The sequence below is a fragment of the Polypterus senegalus genome, chromosome 3 (genome assembly GCF_016835505.1).
Source record: "Polypterus senegalus isolate Bchr_013 chromosome 3, ASM1683550v1, whole genome shotgun sequence".
Taxonomy (NCBI): domain Eukaryota; kingdom Metazoa; phylum Chordata; class Cladistia; order Polypteriformes; family Polypteridae; genus Polypterus; species Polypterus senegalus.
This window is the reverse complement of record NC_053156.1, coordinates 194,336,775-194,362,118: the sequence shown is the minus strand read 5'-3', so window position 1 is coordinate 194,362,118 and position 25,344 is coordinate 194,336,775. Positions and strand designations below refer to the sequence as shown.

The 25,344-nt window shown below is 38.3% G+C and overlaps 1 protein-coding gene across 4 annotated transcripts in view; it reads left to right on the top strand.

Moving 5' to 3' along the window:
- The window catches only part of LOC120525764 (leucine-rich repeat and fibronectin type-III domain-containing protein 2-like), a 904,115-nt gene that overhangs the window by 270,849 nt on the left and 607,922 nt on the right, over positions 1–25,344 (top strand). For all 4 annotated transcript variants that reach the window (XM_039748348.1, XM_039748349.1, XM_039748350.1 and 1 more), the window contains exon 3: positions 20,002–20,067. The gene's annotated coding sequence lies outside the window, so the exon portion shown is untranslated. The remainder of the gene's footprint in view (positions 1–20,001; positions 20,068–25,344) is intronic.

The window sequence follows — 25,344 nt, the reverse complement described above, 5'->3', positions numbered from 1 at the left end:
TTGGTCAACTAAAACATGGAAATTATATATATCAGCAGGACCAGTATCTACAAAATGACCTCCAGCAGGCCACTGGTGTGAATGTCTCTGACCAAACAATCAGAAACAGACTTCATGAGGGTTGCCTGAGGGCCCAAATGTCTACTGCGCTCTGTGCTCACTGCACAGCACCGGGGAGCTCAGTTGGCATTTGCCATAGAATACCAGAATTGGCAGATCCACCACTGGCATACTGTGCTTTTCACAGATGAGTGCAGGTTCATCCTGAGTATATGTGAAAGACGTGAAAGGGTCAGGAGAAGCCGTGGAGAATATTATGCTGCCTGTAACATCGTTTAGCATGACTGGTTTGGTGGTGGGTCAGTGATGATCTTGGAGGCATATCCATGGAGCGACTCACAGGCCTCTACAGGCTAGACAACGACATCTTGACTGCCATTAGGTATCAGGATGAAATCCTTGGATCCATTGTCAGACCCTACGCTGGTGCAGTAGGTCCTGGTTTCCTCCTAATGCATGACAATGCCCGACCTCATGTGGCAAGAGTATGCAGGCAGTACCTGGAGGATGAAGGAATTGAAACAATTGAATGGCCTTCTCGATCCTCTGACTTAAACCCAATAGAACATCTGTGGGACATTATGTTTCAGTCCATTAGGCGCCGCCAGGTTGCTCCTCAGACTGTACAACAGCTCAGGGATGCCCTCATACAGATCTGGGAGGAAATGCCACAAGACACCATCCGTCGTCTCATTAGGAGCATGCCCCGACGTTGTCAAGCATGCATACAAGCTCGTGGGGGCCACACAAGATACTGAAAAGCATTTTGAGCAGCAGAAATTAAGTTTTTGAAAAAATGGACTAGCCTGCCACATCTTCATTTCACTCTGATTTTAGGGTGTCTACACAATGGAGCCCTCTGTAGGCAGAAAACGTTTATTTCCATTAAAAGACTTGGCATCCTTTTGTTCCTAAGACATTGCCCTGTCGTTATTTGTATAGATATCCAACTTCATATTGATATCTGATGTATCTAATGTGTTTCTTTAAAGTGTTCCTTTAATTTTTTTGAGCAGTGTATATAAACTGCTCAAAAAAGTAAACAAAAACTTTTTAATGAGAGTAAATAAGACTTCTGTGGTATTGATCTGGTCAAGTAGCAGAGGGGGTTGTTAATCAGTTTCAGTTGCTTTGGTGTTAATGAAATTAACAACAGGTGCACTAGAGGGGCTACAATGAGACAACCCCCAAAACAGAAATGCTTTAACAGTGGGAGGCCACTGACATTTTTCCCTCCTCATCTTTTCTGACTGTTTTTTCACTAGTTTTTCATTTGGCTATGGTCAGTGTCACTATTGGTAGCATGAGGTGATACCTGGACCATACAGAGGCTACACAGGTATTCTAACTTCTCCAGGATGGCACATCAATATGTACCATTGCCAGAAGTTTTGCTGTGTCTCCCAGCACAGTCTCAAGGGCATGGAGAAGATTCCAGGAGACAGGCAGTTACTCTAGGAGAGCTGGACAGGGCCATAGAAGGTCCTTAATCCATCAGCAGGACCAGTATCTGCTCCTTTGGGCAAGGAGGAAAAGGATGAGCACTACCAGAGCCCTATAAAATGACCTCCAGCAGGCCACTGGTGTGAATATCTCTGACCAAACAATCAGAAACAGACTTCGTGAGGGTGGTCTGAAGGAGCTCGATTGGATTTGCCATAGAATACCAGAATTCGCAGGTCCACCACTGGTGCCCTGTGCTTTTCACAGATGAGAGCAGGATCATAATGAGCACATACATGTGACAGACGTGAAAGGGTCTGGAGAAACCGTGGAGAATGTTATGCTGACTGTAACATTGTTCGGCATGCCCAGTTTGTTGGTGGGTCAGTGATGGTCTGGGGAGGTATATCCATGGAGGGACGCACAGACCTGTACAGGCTAGAAAACGGCAACTTTACTGCCATTAGGTATCGGGATGAAATCCTTGGACCCATTGTCAGACCCTATGCTGGTGCAGTATGTCCTGGGTTCCTCCTGGTGCATGACAATGCCCAACCTCTTGTGACGTGAGTATGCAGGCATGAAGAAACTTATACCATTGACTGGCCCCCACGCTCACCTGACCCAAATCCCATAGAACACCTCTGGGACATTATGTTTCGGTCCATCTGACACCACTAGGTTGTACCTCAGACTGTCCAGGATGCTCAGTGATGCCCTGATCCAGATCTGGGAGGAGATCCCCAGGACACTATCTGTCATCTCATTAGGAGCATGCCCCAATGTTGTCACGCATGAATACAAGCACATTATACAAACTACTGAGTATGATTCTGAGTTGCTGCAATTAAATTTCGGCAAAATGGACTAGCGTGTCGCATCATTTTTTCACTTTGATGTTCGGAGTGTCTTTGAATTCAGCCCTCTGTAGGTTGATAATAGTCATTTCCATCATAACGTTGTTGACCGTTATGACCATTACGCGTAGAATTTCGAAATGAAACCTGCTTAACTTTTGTAAGTAAGCTGTAAGGGATGAGCCTGCCAAATATCAGCCTTCTACCTACACGGGAAGTTGGAGAATTAGTGATGAGTCAGTGAGTGAGTCAGTGAGTCAGTGAGGGCTTTGCCTTTTATTAGTATAGATATACTGTATACCAAATTACAAATAAGTGTCAGCACTCAACAATAAACATAAAGCATGTTCTCACCAGTCACTGTGTGAAGCCACTTCTCTGTCTCCCTAGAGTGCACAGTGTGATGAGTGTAAGGGTCTGGAAAGATCTTTAATACCATCAGCCATGCTCAAATGCAAATTCAGAATAAATAATGCCTTTGACTGGACAGGCCTACTAGCCAACTATTTCAGTTAAATGAGGTTATGATTAGGGAGTGATGGTATTATCAAAATATCCTTATTCATTTTACTTTTAAAATGGTAATAGGTGTGCCCACGATGAAGAAATGCTGGAGACCTTTTTGGCACAGGCCACTATAGGTGGCCTATTAAAGGTGCCTATGTTTTAACTGGAGGGCTGTGTTATCAGGACTTTAGTAACAGCTGTCAGCAGCCAACACCACATGGTGACCTCAGACGTTTTACTAAAACCTTTTTATGAGTCAACTGATGGCTAATTGAAAAGGTTTTTAAAGGTTATCTCCCTAAAGAACTAAGTGTGGAGTCAAAGTATACATTTAGGACTGTTACTTAGATAAATTCAGAAGGGAAAACTTTGGAGGAATATATTATATGTTAGGAAACGTAAGCAGTGATGCTAAAGCAGAAACTGCAGTACCTATTCTCTATTCAGCCTCAAAAGCATTTCACTTTTGTTTTTCTTCTTGGTTTTATGGAGTCATCCCAGTGTTGCCATTGCTGTACCCAATGACAATATTTATAAGAAATACAGAGTAATTATGGCAAATTTCCTTTCTAAAGAATGCTGCATCCTTCTTTCCTATTCTGTGGAGGAAAATGAGCAGGCAAGTCTGTCTGCTATAAGCAGTAGTCAACTTATGTACTTAAAATGTTTACAGATGAGATTAAGCTTTTCAATGACACAGAGGCTGAAGATCAGCTGCACACTTAAGGTTACAGGCTGCCACATTACAGTAGTCTAACAAATTGAAGAAAGCAAAACAGAAAGGACATTCATCTTTTTAAGATTGCAAACTGGATCCTTTAAGAATACAAATGATTGAAAAGGAGAAAAATAATCAAAGCAGTGTGCTATGCAGTACATTTATTTAGATTTGCATTCAATTGCATGCAATCAGACCTGAAGCCAAATAACTGCCAAATACATACAGAACAAATCCCTGATTTAGGTCACAAGGCCACAACACCTGACTCCTGGCTCACATGGTTGCATTAAAATGTAATGCCCTTAATACTCATTTGCCTGCTGGAAAAAACACATATTCACATAAACAACAGCTCTTTCTTATTTTCAATTAAATACTTATAAACTATTTACTTATACAAACCATTTGTTTGTTGTTTCACCTAATTTTCAGAGCAATGAATTTCCATTCATTTTCAGACCATCATTATTCAGCTTTTACACTGCAGAGGGCAGGAGTTGCCTGGCAGCAATGTGCACAAAAGAGTATATCTCACACCATCTTCAAGCAGCAATTATAGTAAATTACATAATATCTCGCTTTTTAAGTATATAGCTCCATTTTAAACCCACTTGTAGTCTCCAAAGAGTTATGTTTACACCCAAAAACATAATGGCAACATAAATACAGTAGGAAAGGTATGTCTACCATCCCCTGCTGTACTGATGAAGATTTGGTAAGCATCCATTGTGTAATATGCTTTGAAAAGTCACAAACACACAGCCCAATGTTGCAATCAAGGGTAAATTTCTTAAAAACTTTGTAATGCTAAGTACTTCATTATCTCATACGTAATATTGTTCATTAATTAGCAAGTGTTTCCTAAAACCCTTTGTAGCTAAAATAGTACTTAGTCTTGTTCATAAATTAACAAGTGTATCGACCCACTTGTTATTTTTCACATTCTTCTTTATTTGGACCTTTGCCTGCAATTCTGTCTCTGAAAGACAGAGGTTACCTTAAGTCTTCTTCTTCTTTCGGCTGCTCCTTTTAAGGGTTGTCACAGCGGATCAACTTTTTCCATATCATTCTGTCCTCTGCATCTTGTTCTGTTACACCCATCATCTGCATGTCCTCTCTCACCACATCCATAAACCTTCTGTTAGGCCTTCCTCTTCCCTGTCATCTCTATCCTTAACATCCTTCTCCCAATATACCCAGCATCTCTCCTCTGCACATGTCCAAACCAATGCAATCTCGCCTCTCTGACTTTGTCTCCAAACCGTCCAACTTGAGCTGTCCCTCTAATGTACTCATTTCTAATCCTATCCATCCTCATCACCATCCTCGTAAATAAATTTCACCTATTAGTCAAAATTTGAATTTCTTTCTGTGCTTTTTTTGTGCATTAATTGATGGCTCTATTCACTTTTTTCTTTTTACATTTGTACACATTTTACGTAACAATATAATTTATATTTGACACCTAACATATGTGGGATCAATGTTCCTGTTATCGACAGTCTGCTTTTATGACATTGACAGTGTGGAGGAGCCAAAAAAAAAGTACTTTAAAATCATTTGTTAAATGTTGAATAATGAAGGGCTTCAGGAAACACTCAGAAAACTCACTCATTCTTTAACCATGTTGTTTATTATCTCATTTGTTATTCGCTAAGATTGATTGTTTGTGGGAAATGCACCCCAGAACCACAAAAGTTTGTTTTTTTGTTTACTTTCCTTAAAATTTTGTTTATTTACTTGCACACGAGAGGGCAGAGTTTCAGTGTCTGATCTGAACAAATGACAAACCTCTTATGTTATTACATGCTACAACAGTGCAAGGCTTAGTGGCTTTCCCATTTCTCCTGACACGAACATTGACAGTTGCTGAAGTGTAAACAGTGCTTAGGGGTTTAACATCTTGCTTGTCCTTGCACTTGATTAATATTATTTTGCCTTTTTGTGATGTAGCTATTGTCACAGCAGGCTTAAGCTTGCCACAATCAAAATTACCATGTCAAGGAGGTTTGGTCATATACTGTTGTATCCTACATCAGTTTCACTTTTCACATCAACGTCTGATGATCAATTCATATTCTGTTCAAGCAATGGTTCAGTTTCAGCTCATTCCAAAACTGCCTTTATAACTTTTCATTTGATATTTTTCTGTTGCACGCTGCACCCCAAATATTCATGAGTTGTCTTAGCATGGCAACATACATAAAAATATTCATGATTTGTTGCAGCATAAAGATATTTCATCCACTTGATGGCAGCAGAATAAAGTCCAGATTGTTATTTGGGCTGAAAAATGTAAAGCAGATTGTTAAACCTTACCGCAATTGTAACTCATGGTTAACCGTAATTGCACAGAATTCCAAGCTCAAGTCACACTCAGGGTTAATACAAAGGAGATTAAAGCTGAGTGAGTTAAACAACCCAGTCCATCAGATTCTCTGGTGCAATGTTTTTTTTTTATATGGGACCTGTGCGTAATGTTTAATTTGCAGTATTAATTTAACATTCTGATTATTTTTTTAATGTTACAAAAGATAAGGATAAAACATCCTACAGTCCAAGTCTATTTAAATGTTTAAAACAATAAAAGGTGCATTCACATAAGGAAATAAATAATTTAAACAAGTTTACACAAAACTTAAAATCAACAATAAACATTGAATCAATTACACTTGGGTCACAAAAAGTTAAAATGTTTTTAAGATGTTCTGATACTAAAATAGTTTAAATGGTAAGAGTTCATGACAATATTCTTAATCAGCTCTTTCAAGATACACTGTACTTACGATTTAAAAAGCAAATACTTATATTTGCAATGTGGATCACTTCACCTCCTAAGTAACTGCCATATTCTTATTTTTACATTATGCCAATGAGCTACCTTTTAATAAACACTACCCTAACACCCATCCATTTTCCAACCCACTGAATCCGAACACAGGGTCATGGGGGTCTGCTGGAGCCAATCCCAGCCAACACAGGGCAGGAACCAATCTCAGGCAGGATGCCAACCCACCGCAGGACACACACAAACACACCAAGCACACACTAGGGCCAATTTAGAATCGCCAATCCACCTAACCTGCATGTCTTTGGACTGTGGGAGGAAGCCGGAGCGCCCGGAGGAAACCCACGCAGACACGAGGAGAACATGCAAACTCCACGCAGGGAGGACCCAGGAAGTGGACCTGGGTCTCCTAACTACGAGGCAACAGTGCTACCACTGTGCCACCATGCCGCCCTACCCTAACATGAACATTTTATACAGTATTATACATAACTAATCCATAGTTACAGTACCTTAATTATGACTTCCTATAGAACCTTCTCTGCTAAATAATCAGCTACATAATTTTCAACAAGGCAGCACTTTGAAGAAAAGTCCATTCCACAACTCACAAGGTTCAAGTTGCCAAAAGGTGAATGTGTAGATTCCTACCATTATGGCATTCTCCAAAAATGCAGATATGTGGTGGATAAGAAGCTATTTCACAATTCAGAGAAAATAAACTAGCGTGAATTGACTACTCTTCTTAAGCCTCACTTATATATGACCTAGATCAGCACTGAATTAGTACCTGGCATTAGAGATGGTGATAGCTTTCGCTCCAGCAGTTATTTTGGACATTTGACTGCTGTAACATTGCTGCACACTATCCATTACTTTGACATTCTCATCTACATCAGAGAAAAAAATAATAATCTTGCAGGAGTATCTTAAAGGTTGCTCTCTAGATTGTGCACTGTTTAGGATGACAGTTTAATCCTTCACAACCACAGTGGAAAAAAAACATTCAGTAATGGAAAGATTCACTTTATTTTTATTCTTGAGAGGGTGGTCTTAAATCGTGATTGAAAAAAGATACAGTGTTTATACTTTTTCAGACACTAATTAAAGGTATTTTAAAGTTAAGTATTGGTGGGTAATCTTCACCTGTTTATAGTAAGCTTACGGTATTTATTAAGGGTCATCGGAAGTCAGATATGAGCTTGGCAATAGCAGACAAATAGTAAAACCTTGGTTTGTTTGTGATGCAAAGCCACCTTAGGGCATAGCCAAATGAACTAAACAAGTTACAGTAGGTGCTTAGAGCACATCTTGAAAGGAGTGCCATGCAAAGAACATTCTTTTGGGAAACCTCAACTGAGGTTCAACCACATTTCATAATGTTATACAAAGGAAAGCTGTGCATTGGACATTTTGGTGTCCCTCCAAATATGAATATAACCTTTCTTTATAATTTAAAAGTTTGAAACTAGAAATAAAGTGTGGCATAATGAATTTTCAATGGAATTATTGCCTTTGTTTCATTGTGTGACCCTGAGCAAGTCAGTTAACCTTCCTGTGCTCCAAACATAAATGCAGTATAACCCTCTACATTTGAAGCAACTTTGGAATGTGCTGACTATAGACAGTTTACACTCATACACACACTTACACAAGGCCAGTTTAGACCTGCTAATCCAACTTAGCCTGCATTTTTAGAGAACTGAGAGGAAATCTAGAATAATTGGACAAAAACCATACAGGCACAGTGAAGTTATCCAAAGTTCTGGAACTGTTATCTAATCCTTTTTTCAAGTTATTAAGTTAAGAATTAATCTAAGAAGTGGGTCCCCATTTCAAGTGCTAACCAAATTTAAGAGGATTTAAAATAAATATTCTATAAACAAAAAAAATGAAGAAAATACATTTAAGGTACAATAAATAAAAAGCAGTAAAATGTTAAAATAAGTCAAATTTATATTTGAGGGCAAGAAGACAAAACTCCAGGTTTTACAGTTGCTAGCACAAACAGGTAATGAGCTTTCCAGAGTTCTTGTGGAAAGACAGGGTCAAATGCTCTGTCTGATGCTAACTGGCTGTTCTGTTCCTTTTGACAGTATATAATATGCAGTGCCCATAATGTTGGCCTCCCACAGTAGGTGTGTTTATGCTGATAATTTTAAGAAAGTCTGGCTCACAGTATATTTGCATGGTTTGACTCTCTGATGTTAAAACTTAATTGACATGAAAGATTTAAAATTAGTAGTCTAAACAGCATCAGTTGGAGATGGGAAAACTGCAAAAACTGCAATGTGATATACACAAAGTTGTTTTTTCTTCTCTTATTTATTTTGTTTTATTTTTATAATATAACAGTCTTCAATCCCACTCAATCCATCTGAGTATCAGATTCAGAGAATAGGACATCAGGCAGGAGTTGGGGCCTATTTATATACATATATTCACTCACACCCACACTCATGCTTAGGTAATTTAGAGACCCTAGTTAACCTAACCCACAGTACATGTGTTTGAAGATGTGGAATGAAAACTGGAGAACCCATATTTCAGCTTTTTGTGAAGTGAATGATTCAGAGATGTCCTTAATTTATGCTGAATGTTAATTAATAAATTATCCTTAGAAAGTTAGGTCTGGTACATAACATGCATATTGCATTATGCTAACATTTGAGCTCACTTGCAGGGCCAACGATGGGCATTACATGCTGCGTATCCACTTTCTTTTACAAAAAATTCATTACACTTTGGCAAGCCAAATTAACATTTAGAAATATCCCAAACTGCATTTTAAGATTCCCTAAAATGAATTGTTTGTGACAGAATTGTTGGAACAGCACCCAAAGTATGCATATTAATTTACTCTGTCTAACTTGTAACACAGAGGTGATTTGCAAACACCCACAAATCATGTTTAAAATTCTGATATTTGGCTTCAGTATTTGAAGTTATGTGCGTAGTGTTGCATGTTTTCTTAAGAACAAAGAAGAGAATATATGCATATTTGAACTGAGTAAATGACATATGTACTTGGGGTTTCATCTGTACCTGCACACTGATGCTTTCAAAAGATTTTCTGTTCACATCATTTTAATGATATTTGAAAATAATGTCCAATCAAGTGGTGTGACTGGTAAAGCACCAAAGTATAAATAATTCTCCATGAGTAACCAGCTTAGTTACTGTGTGTTTAGGGTATTTTGTCGTAGTCATTTTTATAAAGAGTTGGTAGATTAATAATTTTAAAGTGAATGAAGTAAAAGAAACACATAATAAAGAAAGTATTATGTTGATGTTGACAGTCTCATCCTGATTCAGTTTATGGTCTGTAAAAGAAGAACAATAGAAGAAGGTTTCATACAAATATGTGTTCTGTCCATCATACAGTTGGGAAATGTTATAATATCTTTGCTCAATCAGCAGATGCTTTTATCCAAAGCTATTTGCAAAGAGTAAAGTGTAATGGCGTGAGCATCTGTTGAGCATAGCTACAAGTATCACACAACAACCAAGGTAACTAAATGAGCAAAAAAAAAACAAACAAACAAACAAAAAAAAAAGAAAAAAGGAGAAATAGTCAGACAATAGTAAAAGCAAATTACATACAGTGGAATACAGAAGTAAGATCATTGCCATTATTCAATTATAGAGCCCCCGAAATGATACTGCATTAATCAGCATATACTGTACAGTTGGACAGTAGGTATTTGTATTTGCCAAAGAGGAAAGTCTTTAGAAATGTTTCTTTATGAGATGAAGAACTCTGCAAAAGGGATGAAATTAGGCAACTAGTTCCGCTAACGAGCCTTTTCTCAGTACTGATTCCACAGAAATGCTGCAGTCATTTAAATTGACCTCTGAACCTGTGGGAAACAGACAAAGTCTGAATTTGTTCAATAAAAGAGAGTTTGGGAAATATTCATGTCAATAGCCTCACTGAAAATGCAATTCTGACTTTATCTGCCCAAGAAACACGGGCTTGGCAAAATTCCATTTTTAGGCACGGAATCAGCCTGATTTCCATGGATCCTGACTAACATTAGCTAATCCTCCTTTCTGGAATAGTCACCTGGGAGTTTATCCCACAAAGCATGCTTATGAAATCAAGCTTACAGTCAAGTAACTTTATTACTGAGTCATTCACCTCACATGCGCTGGACTGATGAGGGAAACTTTGAAATTTTTTGGCTCATACAGGAGGTGGTTTGTCTATAGACCAGCTGAAGAGGCTTATTGGATGAGAACGATGGAGGCTCCTTGCAAGTTTAATGGTTGCATTTCTGCCCGTGGAGTTGGTGACCTCGTCAGAATTAATGTAATCCTCAATGCTGCAATGTATAAAGAGATTGTTATCCATTATACCCAACAATCAGAGTGCCATCTAATCAGTCTCAGCTTCATTCTCTTCACACCTGAAATAATCCAGAGTCCAAAATATATTAAAATAGATCTCCGTAATGATGAAAACAGGCAAAAGAACAGCAACCTGTTGAAAAATGCAAGGTGTCAAAGGAAACTGTGATACCAGAAAGAATACTGTAGCTGCCATCTTCTCTCAGGCTAAAGATATCTACTCATCTTCCAATACCAATCAACTCACAATTTTAACTTTTATTCTACTCTCATATTTTCCCTTTTTTCCCTGCTGGTTAGCTTTCACCTTTACTTTCCTTCTGGTTTCATAAACCCATTCTAAAGGATCACTTCTGAACAAAATCTCAAAATCATGTTGAAGGTGGTTAGCCTCTTTGACAGCAGGATATGTGGCTTCATTTCCAAGCCCTGTTTCACTCATAAATATCTTGGTTTCTCTAGCATATTCCCAGTCTAGCAGTTTAATAGTGAACATGATCATATTCATTCCATTTCGGTACCATATGCTGCCTTAAAATATCTGGACAAATACATAATGGCCTCCTTTTGGTTCTCTTTGGTCTTGTGTTCCTCAGAAACCAAGATGCGCTTCTTCATATTTGTCTTTAGATTTTGCGGCCTCTTGTCAGCTCTCTGGTTAGACAGGTAAGCACATTTGCTGTGAGTTAGCTTGCCTGGGGGAAAATTACAGACTTTCTCCTAGAACCCTATAACACGTCCATTTTGAGTATGTCCCCAGTGGATACACTTCCTGGACATGAGCATATGTTTAGGACTGGTAAAATTTTAATCATAGTTTTACTTCTTTTTTTTCCCTATTAAAATGCAAATAAACACTGGATTAAAGCAATGTGCAATGCAGGATGTTCACATATTTTGTTTTATTGTTTATAATAAAGCTTAGTTTAAGACATATTTGGACGATCTTGTGCATAGCAATAACTTAAAAAAAAAATAATATTAAAATTGCTAACCAGAAGAGAAGTGCACTCCTCCCGGTTTTTAATATTTCTTTGTTTTGAATTTATTAGTTGTACAACTTTTAATAATTAGGCATAATAAATCAATTATAAAATTAAATGTGTGATTCTTAAAATAAATAAATAAAGGACAGCTCTGTGAACATTAAATGTTATGTGTTTTGCATTTTCCCATACAAAACACAGCTATGCCTGATGTTGCATTTTAATTAAATCAGGAGGTTCTGCATGATGAAAAAATGTGATGCTGTTTTTGAAAGTAATTAAGCATCAAAAGCAATTTTAGCTAAACAACTTCTGGTTTGTTATGGTCCATAGAATAGACTTGAATTTGAAATGAAAATTAAACTAAAGCGCATTTAAAACAGAAAAATGCTCATACTGTATCTTTTGGATTCTGCACCAAGTGTTCTTGCGATTGTGACAAAAGGGTTAGTTTACTTTCATGAAATGTGATGTAAAACTGCAAATATTGCTAGTGTAGGAAGCAGATCTTAAGTGGAAAATGTAAAGTGCCTTATGAATTTTGTGATGATCCAGTTTGTAGCGTGTTAATAGTAGCGGGCATTAGGTGATTATCCTGAGATCAATAAGGCAAGATGGGAATGAGACCTGGAAGACTGTTTGACCTTCATAAGGCACGGTCACACACAGGTCTAACACTTTACATGTCGAGGACATTTAGAGTTGACAGTTATGATAACTTGCACACCATCGGCATTTAGGAGGAAATTTGAATTACCCAAAAGAAAGTCCATGGACACAAGTAGATGCTGAACAAGCATTGGAAAGGCTGTGATTCAAACCCAGGAATTTGCAGCTACTAGACAACAGCACTAACTACTGTGCCACCTGGCCATCTCGTATGTGCAGGCTTTCCTAATGCAAAGAAAAATACATTGAGTAATTGTGGAAGTAAGCACTTAAAAGTGCACATAGTTGTACAATTAAAATTAGAAAGTTGTAGCAGCTTTGAGCAGGGTCATAGAGGGTATGAAATGCATGTTTAATTTAATACTGCATTTCAGCTCTCAAGATTACAAGTTGCTTGATATAAAATGATTAATATTAAGCAAAAGTATAATTAATATTAAACAATATTTTAACTATGTAGCAGTGTGAACTACATTTAGTATCCCAGAACTATTGGAGTTTTACTTTTAGTTCATTTTTTATTTTATAGAAGCTTACATTAGAAAAGTTAAAACTCCTACTGTACCAGCAAATTTAATTTGTCAGAGTCATCTTTATAAATGACTTCCTGAAAACAGTATATTTAGAAATTAGATTGTTAGCAGAAAATTGGCACAAGCACAATACATCAAGTTAGATGTTGCTTTTATTTTTATCTTTATTATAATTACACAAAAAATAATAATACATTTTATTTATTCAGCACCTTTCCCATGCTCAAGGCATTTAGCAATAAACATAGCAAATACATAGCAAATAAAACAGATGTAAAACATTAAATATTTTAGACATTTAGAAATTAGTATTTTTGCTTTATTAATTTAAACAAGTTTCCAGGTAACATGCTTATATAATCCTCCATTATACAACATTGAAAATAATTAGTTTTTACTATTGTACCAATAGCACAATTAGAGAGCTAACCGTCTAAGTAAAGAAAAGAATTTACTAAAAACCATGTTACTAAATACATATTCATTTGGCCATTTACAGAACCTACTTAATCTCAGGTGCCAAATGTAAACTGGATGGAGCAACAATCAATACCAGGGCACAAACATGTGCACTCACACACACACACACACGTGAATGCACACACACACCCATATACCCACTCATTTATATTCAGTGTAAGTTCTGGACTTTTCAAATATATTTCAAATATGTTACAAACAGATCTTATTCAAAGCTGAATACTGACATTTAAATGTCAAATAACTGTTGTTTGCTTTACCTTACAATAATTCTGTCTCCAGTCACTCCCAACAAGTTATTCAATTTTGCACCTCACAATCACTCTTTTCATAATTTTGAATTGTTAACTGGTATTGTTATCAGTAGAATGGATAATCTTCTATTTTTAAATATGCCTCTTCACAATGCATTTTAAGACAGCTTTCCTCAACCCCACTGATCTGCTACTGAGAACAGATTTTTAAATGCTTTTCTGAAATCCTATCAACCTGCTCCTGAATCTGTCCCAGTTCACTCCCAAACCTGAGATCCTTCACTTACATTTGCTTTCTGCTAGAAATATTAAGCATTCACTACATTACATTGCTTTATGATTAGTGATAATGTAAAATAGCATTAATATTTCTGACTTCTCTTTTATTATTTTAATGGCTCAGTAATTCCAATTTAAAAGAGTCCTTTCAGTGTTAGCAATGTGTCACACCCTTCCTGGTCTAGAAAAGGAAGAATCATAACAGAAATCCTGACTTGTGTCTCTTTCCACAGAGACTTTATCAGGTTTGAAATAATATATATAAACATAAACATATTCAGTATAAAAATAGTAAAACAATAAATCATTAAATTCTTTTACATTAATATTGACATTCGTTTCTGTCTTTACTGTCTTCCATACTAATTAATTTTATGCTTTGCACAATAAATCACATTTGCACAAGTTTAAACACTTACAAGTTTAATTACAGGTAACTCAACTGTGAAAAACTACTGCTAATCTTTCTACACTATTGCATCATTTCAATGCATGAATGATTCCAGTGCCTATCATTTTAACCTGAAACAATCAAAGTAACAAAAATGTAGAATTTATATTTTTTTACTTGTGGTAATTTATACTAAGAAAACTAATTAATGAATACTAAAGAATTAATATGGCATTGCATGAACAAAATAAAAAGCACTAATGAGCAAACATATACTATGCGTGTATTAAATGCGTTTCACATTAAAAAGTACAGTATTTCAAAAGATATTTTGAAACTTTCAAAATCTTTTCTGAAATATGTACAATATACTAAGAACATTTTTTTATTTAATTAGAACATTAACTATTTGTATAACTAGAAAAGGAAGAATAATAACAGAAACCCTGACCCTTTGGTCTTTCAACAGAAGCTTGTCGCTGTGTCAAGGACTTCTGCTGCTCTTTATTGCCAAGCATAAATAATCAATCGAGCAGATGTTCCTGTTGAGGCCATACCAATACAGAAAAGAACAATTGATCAATAGCATATAAGGTACAATATTCTTGAGCTGAATCGATTCCCATTTTCATCTAAATTTAAATTACTTAATCACAGTGCACAGCATAAACCTCAAAAATTAATAAAAAAATGTTTGCTGGGACTGAATAAAATATATCAATCACACATGTACAATTAGCTTCCTCAACTATCACATGGTTCCATGTACAGCTTGAGTTAGATACTAACCTTAAAATATTATTAAAAATATATGAATTTGTAAGTATAAAAGGGAAAAAAGAGAGAAACTCAGCTTAGTTTATTCCAGTATGTAATCCCCAGACTAGAGATACACAGCTCCTGTCCTGGAGGTTTGCAGTGGGTACAGGTTTTCACTCCAGCTTCATAAATAGATTCCTGGCTTAGCAGATAATGAAATTTGGTATTTAATTTTATGATTTGTTAGTGCTTTCATTCTTCCAAGACAAATCTTTATCACATTGTAGATTGCTTATTTTCTGAGAACTTTATCCGTATGTTTTGTGGTTTGGAACAGATGTGTACCTCTTGGTCCTTTTCTTCTCTCTCATTGATTTTAATGTATTGTATTTACATAAATACTTCATGATGAATACTGTGAACAGTAGGGGGCACCACTGAGCCCCTAAACCACAGATACACAAGACCCAATGCAACAATAAAATGGATTTTTAATCTACACAGCTCAAATAATACAATGATCACGGCCAAAACAATCACAAAACCAATGCATTCTCCTGTCTCCTTCTCTCCTCCAGTTGAGTGTCGCCTGCTACCTCCCATCTCTGAGTCAACTGAAGAGAGACTCCTTTCATATTGGACCAGGAAATGCTTCCATTGCCACGCAGTGTCTTCCGGGAAGCACTTTTGGGAAAAAGTAGGGAGGTCCTTCCCTGATAGCACCCTCTTACAATACCCAAGGACCCCGACAGGATCTGGACTCCAACTCCCTAGCATTCCTGCAGGTGTCTTGACTGGGTTACAACTCAGGTTACCACTGCCACCTGGCATATGAGGGATGGAACACCTCCTGAACAACTCATGACTCTCTTACTCTGGTCCATTTATTATATCGTTCCGGCCAGGGACAAAGTTATTCTTCCATCTCGCTAGCCAATTTACTTGTGTCATCATTCTGGCCTTCTGTCCGAGTTATGTCTTGGCTAGGATGCACAGTTCTCTCCTACAATACATATAGGTTTAATGGAAGCACATTAGCTATAGAGCTGGTGGTTTCTTTTTTATTTGTACCTCTTTATTAACTGATGGGCAACAATCAAAACATTGTTTTAAACTAAAATAGGCAATTTAGGGTTCTGAATTATAAGAAAAGAGTTAACTAAAACTAAGCCCAAAACATATTACTTTAGCAGTAAATAATTGTGTTCTAATTAAAAATCTTGTTAAAGCAAAAAACCAGGACTGGAGTGATTACCCCTGCCTTAGACCCACTGCTCCTGCCCATAGCATTAAACTGACATCATGCTCTATGAAGAATTAAGCTGTGTCCCCTGATCTATAATGGATATTTCTTATGCTTTGGTTTAAACATTTGATATGTTGTTTGTTATTTTTACAACATATGTCTAAGTTGCTGTGAATAAGGCTAATCTGCTAAATGAATAATTATAAGATGGAGAAAATACTTAAAGACCATTATAATGCAATATTTAGTACAGTGTATTGTTTTATTTGTCGAAACATGTACAAGATAATGGTGCCTCAATTTATATAAAAGAGAGATAAGTAGTCACACTTCTTCTTCTGACCTCCAGGAGCAAAAAGAGTCCTAGCTGGCAAAAAAATATTAGCGTGTATGAACAGTCACAAGTGACTAGGTTTCTTATGTGCATTACAGGCACATACAGATATTACTTTAGTTTTTGGCTAATCTGACAGTCCTAGTGCATACCTTACTGTACATAAAAAAGTATTTTAACATTACAACATACTGCAGCTGAAAGGTTTGAACAATACACAAATAATAATAATAATAATAAAATCCTCATCGTTTCCAAGTTTGCAAATATATAACTTGTGAGATATGTGTTATGTATCATAAATGACAATGCACTGTATAACAGTAATTTAATGGACAATATACACACACCAGATGTTTCTAAGAAATGTATATTTAAATTCACATTCTAACTTTGGTCAGCCTATAATGTATCATTACAGCAGTACTTGCTTTATTTTCTAGCATCTTATTAGTTTGATTATGAAGTAGTTACAATCCTATAAAATAACAAGCAGCCGATCTGTTTACTTTCTTCAGAGAGCTAATGCTTCATGCTGAGTATGCACTGCAAACTTAAACCTTCTCTATTGAAAGTTAGATTCTGGAAGACAGGCAAGGAATTTTTATTTGACTGTTATTAAATGCAGTAGTCTTGTAAGCTATAGTAAAACAACTTTTAGCAGGTTTTTATTTGTTACACTGTTATTATGTAGGTAAACCAAGGTTAGTCAAGTTACTACAGCAAACAATGGACAATAACTATGTGTAATGATAAGCCTGAGAGCTCACAATCTGCAAAACAATGTTTCCAGGGCAGGCCCTGAGTCTTTGCAATACATTATTTCATTTAAAAGGATGCAACATCAACATTAAAAAAGGACAAAAAATAGGTAGCGGTTCGGCCTAAGAACATTTTCAATGGGAAATAACAACATGCATTGTTGCCAAGTGATATACATGCATTCAGAATTTGGCAGTTTTGGAGTCTACTCTTCACTTGATTACAGCGTCTTTATCTCCCAAACTGTAGACAATTACATCTATTAAAAGGGACAATGAACATAGGATACAATGATTACTTATGCTCATAAAAGTAATAATTGAATGGCTAACTGGATGTGGTTAAGGAAAGCAGAGTGTAAACCTTACAAATGAGAGAATTATTTTGACACAATGGTTTAGAATCTATTTTTATTAAATGTATTATCCAAATAATGGTTTTAAATCAGATTAAAATATACAGGAGGGAGTAAAAAAGACATTTAAAAAAACAGCACAGAAAATGAAGTAGATGTTACTCCCAAAAATTTAGTATCACCAATGCAACTAACATGCATGTCTTTGGACTGTGGGAGGAAACCGGAGCACCTGGAGGAAACCCACACAGACACGGGGAGAACATGCAAACTCCACGCAGGGAGGACCCGGGAAGCGAACCCAGGTCTCCTTACTGCAAGGCAGCAGCGCCACCATGCCGCCCATGACTTAATTTGGTGTAACTCTTAATTGACTTCTGCCATTATTTTTTCAGAATATTTTGATTCCATAATGAAAACATGAAAAGTATTAGTATCTCCATACACATTAAGAAGGGCAACATGACCACATTGTCATGATTTGGATGGCGACTTTTTTCTGACTGTGAATTTTTTCTAACAAGAATTCCTATGTTTTGTGAGACCAAGGAATCTATTGGTTATACAGCATGTATTATTTTAATGTGTTTTCAACCATATTGAAAATTAATTATATTCTCCTACAGTGCCATATTGTTTTATTAGGGGCTCCATCATTTTTGCCGATGGTTGGTGTGCACTTACCAGGAAAGACAATTGGGAGACACATAACATCATTAGTGTAACTGTATAAAGATCATCATGTGCAGTTCTGAGATTTCAGATTTTCTCTTAAAAAAAAAAAAAAACCTTACTGACTAGTCGTCTTCTTAGTTTTTTCCGGTTACAATTTCTTCTTCCATTTTTTGACTTTGTTTAACATGTGCTTGATTTGACTCCGTATACAAGTCCTCTTTAGGCATAATCCTGCTCTGTATCCTGCGCTGTATCTCGACTTTGATTTTTGATTGATATCCTGAGTTTTTTTAAATGTATTTCACATCTTATTGTTTGGCGGCACGGTGGCGCAGTGGTAGCGCTGCTGCCTCGCAGTTAGGAGACCCGGGTTCGCTTCCCGGGTCCTCCCTGCGTGGAGTTTGCATGTTCTCCCCGTGTCTGCGTGGGTTTCCTCCGGGCACTCCGGTTTCCTCCCACAATCCAAAGACATGCAGGTTAGGTGGATTGGCGATTCTAAATTGGCCCTAGTGTGGGTGTGTTTGTGTGTGTCCTGCGGTGGGTTGGCACCCTGCCCAGGATTGTTTCCTGCCTTGTGCCCTGTGTTGGCTGGGATTGGCTCCGGCAGACCCCCGTGACCCTATTCGGATTCAGCGGGTTGGAAAATGGATGGATGGATCTTATTGTTTATGACCTTTGTTATTTTGTCCTTGTGACTTTTAACGATTTCCTTTTAATTTTAAATTGCTGCTATCCTGTGTAGGCAGTACACACGCAGTCTGTGTATATAATCCACCTTAATAAATGGATAAGTGTTTGTGTTTCTGCCTGTGTGTCCTTCCGTTTGTTATGTATCTAGCATTCCAAAAGAGTGCACATCACAAACAATTATAGGAATAAAATGCATTGCATTTGTCATTCCAATAGATGATGCATCACAAACATTAACACTGCACATTAACACAGAGACATGTGCATTGTATGGTGTACTGCAAACATTAATGCTAAGGTGAGTAGTACAGCTAGTATACCTAGACTTCCTGTAATTTTGAGAATATCCACAATGAGTTTAATAACAGGCAGCCTTCAAGTATGGTACATACAAGAAGAAAGAAGATAATTTTTTTAAACCTATAAGCGAAAGATATATAATTAACAGTCTATAAAAGATGGGATTGCATTTCTATTGGTACTGTATTAAAATTGTAATGTACTGCATATAGAGTATGTTCATTTGAAATGCCCTGTAGATTAAATTATTATTTTGAACTGTTCTGTATGTGTGTGTGTGCGTGTGTGTGTGTGTGTGCATGATTCACATGTTCGTTTAGGCTGCTCTATAAACATTGCATCTTCCAGTTAAATGAGTATTTTAAATCCATGAGAATGCAAGAAACAGGGACCTCCTTGCATCTTTTGTGTCAGCTTCATTACTGAATAGACACAAAGATAATATAATTTTCTTTTTAAATGTTATACTAAACAGGACACAACAAAAATGTATTTTATTAGTTGTTCTTCTTATTATTTAATTTATCCAGATTTCTAATCTAATTGTTGTTTTTCTTCATAGGTGATGTTGCAGTGCAGGTTTCTTCTGCCAGAAAGTGCAATTTATTGATTTCAAAGATTGCTAGCTGTAAGTATGACCAGTTTTTACCTTTTTTCATCGAAGATGCAAGGGTTTTAATTACTTACAAGTACAACAATTTAACTCATAATGCCCTTTATGAGTTTGATATTTAAGTTTTAAATAGACATTTACCAAAGTCCCACTAGTTTAGAAAATTAAAACAATCATATGTGCAGATAAGCTGAATCTCTGATAAAATGAATAGGAAACTAGATAGATAGATAGATAGATAGATAGATAGATAGATAGATAGATAGATAGATAGATAGATAGATAGATAGATTTTATTTTCATATGATTTAATTATGAACTTTGTCTAGGCAACTCCAAGCCATTTACCATTCAGTATTTTATTTTTTTATTTTTATTTTTATACTTAGCGCTATTACTTTCACAAGTGATTTCTCGAAAATGTATTGTCTGTGTCCAGTTTCTCCTCAAAAATATTTTTGGTTTTGTGGTTAATGGTATCATGATAAGTGCTTTGTTTCTTATCCTTGAAGACAACAGCACATAACGTTATGTAGCTACCATCATGTCTTATTGAAGAAGTGGGGTTTTAAAGTTGTGGCATTGTGTTTTGTTTTCAGCAGGCAGAAGACTCAGAGAAATAAACTCCATTTTTGTATAAGCAAAAAAAAATAGAATAACACATATTTTTTCTTTATTTCATTTTTTGAACTGGCTTAATTGAATCTGTTCTTTGCTCAAGTGTTACTTCTTTTTAGCCACTAAGCTACTTAGCACTACTTAGCAAAAGTGAATGATCCAACATTCTTTTGATTTCTTAACAAGAAACTAGAATGTGCTTGGAGAAACTTTAATTACTCAGTGCATTTTTCTATTTCTGCTCAACTCTGTTCCTCTTCACAAGTATCTCTTGGAGTTTGTGAATCTTTCTCTGACATGTACTGTAAACAGTATGGCCATCTCACACCAAGTAACTGAACTGCCACTTATTGATTTCACTTACATTTTAGGGAAACCCCACAAGAGACTAATCACTTGAGCTCAGAACTGAATTTAATAGTTAAGAAAGAAACTTCAAATAGTGAAATTTCAAGAATGGATTAATTTCAGAAACTACTGTATGTTTCTTTCCTTTGAAAATTCAAGTTTACTTTTTATCACAGCTTTCTGTTCCATTGTTTGTTGTCATACTTACACCTGGTAAGCGTATTTATTTTAGAACATGTTGGATGTCGTTTTTGACAACATTAAGTTGGCGCGGGGCTACATAGTACTAGTGTTGTTCTATATTTTTACTGAGTACATTTTGTTTCCATCGTCCCGTTTGCTGTTTGTGTGCGTCAGTAAATTTTGTCCCCGTAAATACAAGGGGGACGGATGATGGAAAGAGACCGCAGCCCCAAACTGGAAAACACCTGTTAATGATCAATCAATCACATCTGGCAGTACTATATAAACAATCGGGAGAGAACAGGAGAGAGACGAGGTTTACATTTCACCACGACGCATCAACTTACCTGCTGTTTACCACATTGCGTCATTGCAACCAGTTTGTTTTCATTCCGCCGGACTGACTTCAATTCCCTCATCACCAGAGACCCCGGGGTTGGATTACATCATTCACCACAAGCCGAGGATTCACGGTGAGGTTGCTCCATTTATTCCGGAAAATACAAACGCATCTCTTATCAGTTGACCAGTCATCCGAATTCAGGAGAGTTGTACACTCGGACTCAAGTTAAATATCATTGCCATTTTCTGTGTTCATTTATTGATATCTGTGTTTTGTGTTCGTTATATGTTACTGGGGCAAGGGAGGGTTTGTCATTGAGTATATATATATATAGTGTTGTCACGGTAATGCGCTGATGGAAGGATATACACAAACTGTATATTCTACATGGTGTATGTGCAATAGTGTTTTGTTGTGTTCTGTTTTAATATATTCACTTATTTTTACATATCTGCTTTTCTTTTGTGCTTATGTTTACACTGTCGATTGTGGGGAGAAGTTTATTGGTTAGAGGTACGGCTTGATATACAAAATTCAGCCTCAGTAATTTATCCAGGCCACAGCTCTTGGAGATGTAGCTGCCGGCTGGGTAAGGGGTCTGCCACATAAGTGGTGCCCTCTCTGTGGAATCTTTACAAAAACTATCGCTGTCTGTTTTTACAAATATTTTCCCATTTACCACCATGTCTGTAGTACGTGTCAAGCAGGACGACACCATTGCTTCGCTACAGTGTGAGGAAGGAGTAGCCTGCATGCAGCACATCACGGTCAGAGCGTGTTCAGCGGTGCAGGAGGTGGTGGATTCATTGCAGTCACTGTACCTCGAAGATCACCATGGACCTGAGGAGGAATGTCTAGAGGATGTCTCGTCTCCGTGGAAAGATCTGTCACAACAACTCACCTGGCTGGATGAGAAAGTCTGCGAGGTTACTGAAGGTGCACTCGGGTGCGAAGATGCCTTGTGGGCTCAGATCAGCAGCTCCCAGGAGGAAATGAAAGAATATATCAATGATCAAATTAAACTCCTGGAGGGGAAACTGGTGTTGTGCCTCCAGAGGCGAGATCAACGCTGGCAAGAATCTCTTTAGGGGAGGTCCAAAGGAGTCTCTAGAATTTGTGTCAGTCACCCTGTCATTCTACACCGTATGGGTCCCTTGGGGTTTGAATACATCAATCTGTCCCTGCGGTGCGCCTCTCCTTTCCCAAGTTGGGGCTTAATATAACATTGATGATATCCTCATCTTTGTGAAAGAAGGGGAGGCGTATCTGGCTGTTAACCCTTTAACCCCAGAAGAGCTTATGGGGGTGATAGGGGCCTCCCTCTTGGGGCTGGTACTTGGCTGACAGCAAAGAAGAATATTCAAGACTGGGGATTCTTTCGTTGATCTTTCCTCATGGCTTTTCTTCCGTAAGACTACGAATCTGAACTGGAGGACAAGCTGTGATCCATGGTGCAACTGCCTTTGCAATCCATCCAGGACTTCGTCTATGACTATCGGGCTTTGTGTTTGAAGTGGCAGCCGGCTATGTCTGAAGAAGAGGTTGTCCGCCACGTCTTTAATGCCTGTAACCCAGGTTTAGCTGGGGGTCTCGGGGGGTTGTGGGGTTGGTGGAAGACCTGGTGAAATTGGGCTTGCAAGTGGACATGGACTGGGGAAACTCAAAAATGTACTGGAACAAAGTACAAGCTAGTACACGAGAAACCCAGCCCCTAAAACCCCAGCGAGCCAAACCTTTCTGGTCGGAAGCTGATCTCGCCATCATGCAAGCAAGTATGTCCCTCCTGATCGTCCCAGTGAAGCTGCAGGGGTGGCAGGAGGATGCGGTGGTGGATACAGGGAGCCATCACACCTTAATACGTTTTAGTATTTGGAAGAGGATTAACCGACCGTCAGACAAATTAACATCTGTCCCGTCTGTCAGATTCATATTGGTAGATGGGAGTGAACACAGGGCCCTGGGCAGTCCCCTTGAGGTACAGTGTACTCTCCACCACCTGGGAGAAGGAAACCTGGATGACCGGCACCTGTCTGTCCCGTTACTCCTTGGGCTGGATTCTTTGACCACCATGATGATGACCATCCATCACAGTCCCAGGGGATATATTGTGCCGGGGGAAGGGGTATGCGAATTTATTTATAAATCAAAAGAAGATCTGGGCTCAAAATTTATTGGTTTCTACACGGCAGTGAGGAGCGACGCAAGAACCTTGGCGGCAGCCCCTATAGAGGAACAGCCCGAAGAGGTGAGGCCGGTGCTGAAGAAATGGGCCAAGGTGTGGACTGAAAACTTAAGAGTTGCCCATGGGGTTACCCACGTGATCCACACCTCAGACGAAATTCCAGTAAGGCACCTAGTCTACTATGTTTCTCCACTAAAGAATGGAATAATTAAAGAACATCTTGATCGAATGCTCACCAAGGGAATAATCCAACCATCTTCCTCCTCCTGGGCGTCCCCTGTAGTCCTCGTGAAGAAAACTGATGACACCTATCGTTTCTGTGTGGACTACAGGGGGGTTAATGGAAAGACGAGCCTGGACGCATATCCCATGCGCCTGGCTCATGAGATTCTGGAGTCAATGCATGGAGCTGCAGTTTTCAGCACACTGGACCTCTGCATTGACTACTGGCAGGTGCCGATGGATGAGGGGAGTAAGAAGAAGATGCCAGTCATCACCCCCGAAGGCTTGTTCCAATTCAAAGTCATGCCTTTTGGGCTTAAATGCTGGGGCCACCTTCCAGCGGCTCATGGAACAAGTACTGAGGGGGTTGATAGGCAAGATCTGCTTTGTGTATATTGATGACATCATTGTTTACTCCCCTTCTATTAAACAACATCTCTAGGACTTGGACACCACCTTCCAACAATTTCATCAAGCACACCTCATGCTGAACACTAAGAAATGTACCTTCATTCAACCTCATATCTGCTTCCTCGGGCACATTCTTTCATTGGAGGGGGTCACTGTAGACCCCGAGAAGACCTTAGCCATCCGGGACTACCTCGCGCCATTGGATTTGAAATCTTTGTTTCCTTGGGTTAGTGGGGTGGTATCACAAGTTCATCTCCAGGATGGCTGATATAGCGGCTCCCTTGAACTCTTTAAGGAAAAAAGATGTCCCGTTGGAGTGGACAACGGAGTGCCAGGACACAGTCGAGGAACTAAAGAGCCATCTTCAAAAGTCGCCCGTTCTGGCCCAGCCAGATCCACAGCTCACCTTCCAGGTACAAACTAATGCCAGCAACCTAGGGCTTGGCGCCACGCTCATTTAGAAAATCCACCAGGCTGAACGTCATAGCGTACGCCTCTCGAGCATTGCACGGTGCTGAGCTGAATTATTTAACGGCTGAAAAGGAATGTTTGGATGTTGTGTGGGCTGTGGAAAAATGGAGACACTGTCTGGAGGGGGTTGAGTTTGAAGTGTACACAGACCATCACACTCTGACCTGTGTATTTAATCACCCGAAGACCTCCTCCCGTCTAACCAGCTGGGTACTCCACCTCCAGAACTTTACTTTCAAGGTGACCTATCAGAAGGGCTGTGGCAATATTGTGCCTGATGCTCTGTTCAGGGCATCAGAGCCACCGGGGATGGTGTGTTTGGCAGAGGCAAAGAAGATGGTCCTCCCTCTGCCAAGAAGCCTTGAAGACCTGGCTCAAACACAAGCCATCAGTTCATTCTGCCAGAACATCAGGGAGGGACTGGAGCAGCAGCGTACTGACCGGGTGGACCTCCAAGGGGTTCTGTACAGCAGGCATATCAAACTCACACCATTGGTGGGCCACTTCGACTGCC